This window comes from Cuculus canorus, chromosome 15 (genome assembly GCF_017976375.1).
Source record: "Cuculus canorus isolate bCucCan1 chromosome 15, bCucCan1.pri, whole genome shotgun sequence".
Taxonomy (NCBI): Eukaryota; Metazoa; Chordata; class Aves; order Cuculiformes; family Cuculidae; genus Cuculus; species Cuculus canorus.
In genome coordinates this window covers 1379235-1385234 of record NC_071415.1, presented here as the reverse complement: position 1 = coordinate 1385234, position 6000 = coordinate 1379235, and positions in this window count along the sequence as shown.

Below are 6000 nucleotides of genomic sequence, written 5' to 3'. Positions count from 1 at the left end.
TGGGTGGCAAAATTCTCCTGCCTCACCAGCTGTGCCCACCACGCCACTCCAGCGACGTCCTGCTTCCTATTGCACCCCAGCCTGAAGACCCTCCATCACTTTCACACACACACAGAATCACACACAGAATCACCAGGTTGGAAAGGACCCATTGGATCATCGAGTCCAACCATTCCTAACACTCCCTAAACCATGTCCCTCAGCACTTCATCCACCTGTTCCTTAAACACCTCCAGGGAAGGCGACTCGACCCCCTCCCTGGGCAGCTGTTCCAGTGCCGATGACTCTTACTGTGAAGAATTTTTTTCTGATATCCAACCTGAACCTCCCCTGGCGGAGCTTGAGGCCATTCCCCCTTGTCCTGTCCCCTGTCACTCGGGAGAAGAGCCCAGCTCCCTCCTCTCCACAACCTCCTTTCAGGTAGTTGTAGAGAGTAATAAGGTCTCCCCTCAGCCTCCTCTTCTCCAGGCTAAACAACCCCAGCTCTCTCAGCCGCTCCTCGTCAGACTTGTTCTCCAGCCCCTCACCAGCTTTGTTGCTCTTCTCTGGATGCGCTCCAGAGCCTCAACATCCTTCTTGTGGTGAGGGGACAGAACTGAACACAGTATTCAAGGTGCGGTCTCACCAGTGCTGAGTACAGAGGGAGAATCCCCTCCCTGGCCCTGCTGGTGACCCCATTTCTGATCCAAGCCAAGATGCCATTGGCCTTCTTGGCCACCTGGGCACACTGGTGGCTCATGTTCAGTCGGCTGTCAACCAGCACCCCCAGGTCCTTCTCTTCCGTGCAGCTCTCCAGCCATTCTTCCCCCAGTCTGTAGCGCTGCATAGGGTTGTTGTGCCCCAAGTGCAGGACCCGGCATTTGGCCTTGTTGAACCTCATGCCATTGGTCTCGGCCCATCGGTCCAGCCTGTTCAGATCCCTTTGCAGAGCCTCCCTACCCTCCAGCAGGTCGACACTTCCACCCAGCTTAGTGTCATCTGCAAACTTGCTGAGGGTGCACTCGATGCCTTCATCCAGGTCATTGATAAAGACTTTCCAAATGTTTCTTTGTCCCCAACCCATTTTAGAGATATTGAACCTAAACTGCTGCCCTGCACTTTTAATGGAGCAACGCTTCATTCTGCTTCTTTCTGTCAACATGAGGACATAAAATTGCCGGGCTGGCTCAGCCCCAAGGTCTATTTATCTAAGACCCCAACTCCTCCAGCAAGCAGAGATTCGTGGAGAGGCTGTTTCAGCTGCTGATGGTTTAATGCCAAAGCAGAGCTGCGACTCGAACAAACCCAGCTCCCAGCGCTTCAGGACTTTCACTGCAGTTGGACAAATCCAAAAGGTTTTAAGCAAGCTGTTTCTTCTCCCGGCAACACAAAAGGTTGGGTGCTGAAGCACCTGCTTGCTGTTCAGATGCTGACAATGTCTCTGTTCTTCTCTTTGGGCTCCTCTTTTGGAGAGGACAGGGCTCCATTCCTGTCTCATTGTGGCTGTTTGCAGGGCTCCTGCTGACCGCTGCAGGCTGAGCACCCACAGGGCTCCCTATCACATGGCTTCCCTGGCCATGGTGGTCCCCAAGGCTTTGTGGTGGGGACTGAGGGCACGAACCTCCAAGATCCTGCTGGCTGCTGCCAGAAAGCAGCACTGTGGGAGCAGCAGGGGAGGGTGGAAAGCCACACTTGGGATGAAAAGTGGGCAAAGGTGGCACGTCCACACTTAAGGAGTACTTGAGATAACTCTAGAAGAGGTCTCATTTCTCCTTGTGTCCCTAACTTTGGTGGTGGTTCCCAAATGATGATTGCAATTAGTTAAATCATATAATCATGGAATGGTTTGGGTTGGAATGAACCTTAAATCCCACACAGTTCCCACCCTCTGCCATGGGCAGGGACACCTCCCACTGGATCAGGGGCTCCAAGCCCCATCCAACCTGGCCTTGAACCCCTCCAGGGATGGGGCAGCCACCATTGCTCTGGGCAACCTGGGCCAGGGCCTCCCCACCCTCACAGCAAAACACTTCTTCCCAAGATCTCATCTCGATCTCCCTTTTTGTGGCTGAAAACCATTCCCCTTGTCCTGTCCCTGCACTGCCTGATTAAGAGCCCCTCCCCAGCTTTGCTGGAGCCCCTTTCAGCGCTGGAAGCTGCTCTAAGGTCTCTCTGGAGCTTTCTTTTCTCCAGCATGAAAAACCTCAACTCTCTCAGCCTGCCCTCGTATGGAAGTACTCCAGATCTCCGTGGCCTCCTCTGGACTCGCTCCAACAGCTCCGTGTCCTTCCTGTGCTGCGGACTCCAGAACTGGGCACAGGGCTCCAGGTTTGATCTCACTGGAGCCGAGGGGCAGAATCCCCTCCCTCTCCCTGCTGGTCCCACTGCTGTGGATGCAGCCCAGGACACGGTTGGCTTTCCGGGCCGCGAGTGCCCATTGCTGGCATGACCAGAGCCTGGAGAAGGGGACCTCTCCCAGCAGGGCTCACTTCACCCTTGTGCTGTGCAGGGCTTGTACTCCTTGGCTGCAAAATCCATGTTTTTCTTGGTGATGCTCCTCAAAAAAAGGGGCAAATCAGGTACTTGGTGATAAAGCCTCCTCTGCCTCTTTCTCCTTGTTGCGTTGGCTGGTTCCTCTCCCCACCTTCCTCTCCAGGTAGGCTGAGAGTCAAAATCGTGGTATCGCAGAAAAACACCTTAGAACTTTTCATGAGAGGACAGTGAATTTTGGATCCTTTTGCCTTGCCGTGAAGGCGATCTCAACTTTCAGCTCCCAGGGACACGGGGAGCGTCATGCTGTATGTAAAGCAAGCTGTGCTATGCCATCTTACATCGGATATCCCAAAATTAGACAGATTCTGGGAAACAAACTGTGCTGGCTCCGGGCAGGCCAAGTGGCTTTGGAGGGAGCTAATGGAGAGTGGAAATATAATCTTGTTTTTCACTGCATATAAATGAGAACCTGGTCTCTCCTGACCCGTCAGGCAAAGTGGGAGACAGATCTAGAAATCTACTTGCTTGGGGATGGGTTTTTTCATCCTAAAAACGCTTATCTGCTGAAGGATCAAGTGAAGGGTGTTGATTTATTGCCCCTTCTACTTGATACGTGGGCTGCTGCTTATCCTGGGTACCACACTGCTCTCGGAGCTCCTCTCTGATGCTTGTGCATTAAAAACCAGGGAGCTGCTCCGCAATGTAATTATGTGGAATGTGACATTCTTGGATGTTTTCCTTCTTTGGCCACAAAGGCTCTTGATTCCCCCAGGTTCCTCAGCACAAAAAGCTGAGTTGGGGGTTGATGTTAAATGAAATGGGTAGGACGAAGGCTGCTCATGGAACGCTCTTCCAAGCTAACACCAGGGAGCCAGCAAGCTGAGCCAGCCCTCAGCAGCAAACGGAAACCTCTGGGCGTGGGCATGGGGGCAGAAAATGTTTGCAGCTTGGTGTTGAAAACAGCTTTTAGGTGAAAATGGATCTGTCCCAGCTGGGTAACACAGGAAGCTCTGATTAAAGGAGTGAAAATTGATGGCCAACTTGCAAGTAAAAGCAGAGAGCGGACAAAAAAAACCCTGATCGTGAAGCGTCTGGGTGACGCTTCCATATAGCAGCCAAATAAAAACCTCATCATTTCCTACACTGCCTTTTATTTCTGCACCAGCATCTCTGAGCAAATGACTCTGGCAGATTCCCTTCCTGGTCTCTGAAGCTATAAAGGGATGATTTGTAAAGTTAATGCCCTTCTCCAGCATTTATCTAACAGGGAGCTGGGGAAACAGGGTTTGATTTTCTCTACCATCACGAAGACCACATTCTCATTTAGTTTTTCACAGTGCTTGAAAGGTTACTTGGAGAATATTGAAACGTACAGCAACTTCACACAAGGGTCTCCTGGGATGCAAAACAAGTTTGAGGCCTGAAAAGCTCTTTTTTTTTTCCCCTATCAGAGATGAGTGTTTTGTAATCTTGTGCTTGAGAACTCTCAAGAATGCTGATTATCTCAACTTTTTTTATTCCTGATTAAAAAAAAAACAAAAACATAAAGGAATAAAAGTAAAATGAATTTTTTCTCCCTTGATTGTATTTTTAACAGCAGATTATGTCCCAGATCTGGCAAGAGCTGCAGTCCTGGGATGGAGGACTGAATTTGCAGTGCAGGAACACTCAGGTAAGAGAACATAACAAAAAGAGTAGGGGAATCCTTAAGCTCTTTTTCTTTGTTTTGCAGGTGATTTTATGGAAGGGCACTGGGAAATAAGGGCACTTATGTGCTACTGGAGGCAGATTTGGTTCTGGCCAGCCCTCCCTCTAGCATTGCTTTTGCCAACCCTCAGGGCTGCGCTTGGGCCATCACCAGTTAGTTTTAGCCAGAAAAAGTTCTCTTTGGTTCTAGACATGGATTTCTAAATTGCCAGAGTGCAATTTCGATGAAACGGGGGCTGCTCGAGGACCCCAGGAGGACCCAGTGTGCAGCCTGATGGGGAGAGCTGGGCAGCCTCGTGCCTGTGATGCTGGCTTGGAGACAAAACCTTGTCCTTAAAGCGCCTGGTTACCTGGTTATCCTGGTTATCTGCCCTGTTGTGAGGTCTTCTTATTGACTGGGTGATCTTTGAGAGCAAAGCCGAACCTAGCTGCTCTCCTAACACGCAGGAAACAAGGGGTTGGGACAGAGGGAAGAACAGTTTATTTGCGACATAGAATCGTGGAATGGTTTGGGTTGGAAGGGACCTCAAAGCCCATCCAGTCTCACCCCCTGCCATGGGCAGGGACACCTCCCACTGGATCAGGGGCTCCAAGCCCCATCCAACCTGGCCTGGAACTCCTCCAGGGATGGGGCAGCCACCACTGCTCTGGGCAACCTGGGCCAGGGGCTCACCACCCTCACAGCAAAACATTTCTCCCTAAGATCTCATCTCAGTCTCCACTCTTGCAGCTGAAAACTGTTCCCCTCATCCCATCCCTGTGCTCCTTGATCAAGAGCCCCTCTCCAGCTTTGCTGGAGGCCCTTTGGAATCTGCAGAAAGGTCTCTCTGGAGCCTTCTCTTCCTTCGGCTGAAGAGAACAACCCCAACCCTCAGCCTGACTCCAGCCCTCAGATCATCTCCGTGGCCTCCTCTGGGTTTGCTCCAGCAGCTCCATGTCCTCCTTGTGCTGAGGGCTCCAGAATGCAAGGCTCCAGGTGAGGAACATAACTTCAGCAGCCCTGTTGCTGGAGGTGTGCGGCAGCCGCAGGGGCACAGCTGAGTGTCTGAGCTTTCAATGTGGATGCAGGTCTCCTCCCGTGGTCTAGCTGTCCCTGGGATGGTGTCTGTGGACACAGTGGTGTTGCCCCCTCACTCACCTTTGCACTCCAAACTCCCTGCCGGCACAGCCCACCCAGGTCACTGTGCGCGGTTTCTTTCTGAATTCTAAGGTTTTAAAAATATCTCCTTTCCAATTATCACGCAGAGGCACCACAGCTGCTCCTTTGGGGCTGTCCATGAGCTGGAACGAGTGCTGCCTCCACAGCTGGCCCATGGCACTTGTCCACCCGGCACATCCCAGAGCACGGATGCTTGGTGAGTGTGGTCCCAGTCAGCCTGACCCCGTGTAACTGTCTGACCCAAGGGAACAGCATGAAACAACGACTCTTCATGGTTACTGCAGGAAAAAAAATGGTTTAGGACAATCTGCCAGGTACTGTGATGTGTGGATGTGGGAATTTGACTTAAAAACCTGCGATAGCAGATTTACTGCCCAAAAAAACCCAACTTGGAGAAAGGACAGCATAACACTGCGAATAAAAATATACATCTCGACCCTCCCCAAAAGAGGTGTTTGCATGCAGGAAGGTGGCAACCAGAGTTCAGAGGGCTGAAAAGATGGACACAGGAAAAGATTGATAGAGTTGAGTGTTTATATGTTGAGAACCTGACAGACACTGGGGAGGCTGAGATCCTGAAGGGATGGGATCACGTGCAGCCCGAGATGAGGAGCAGCCACTCAAGGGTGCAACCAGCACTGCTGAGATGGAGAGAACTGAAA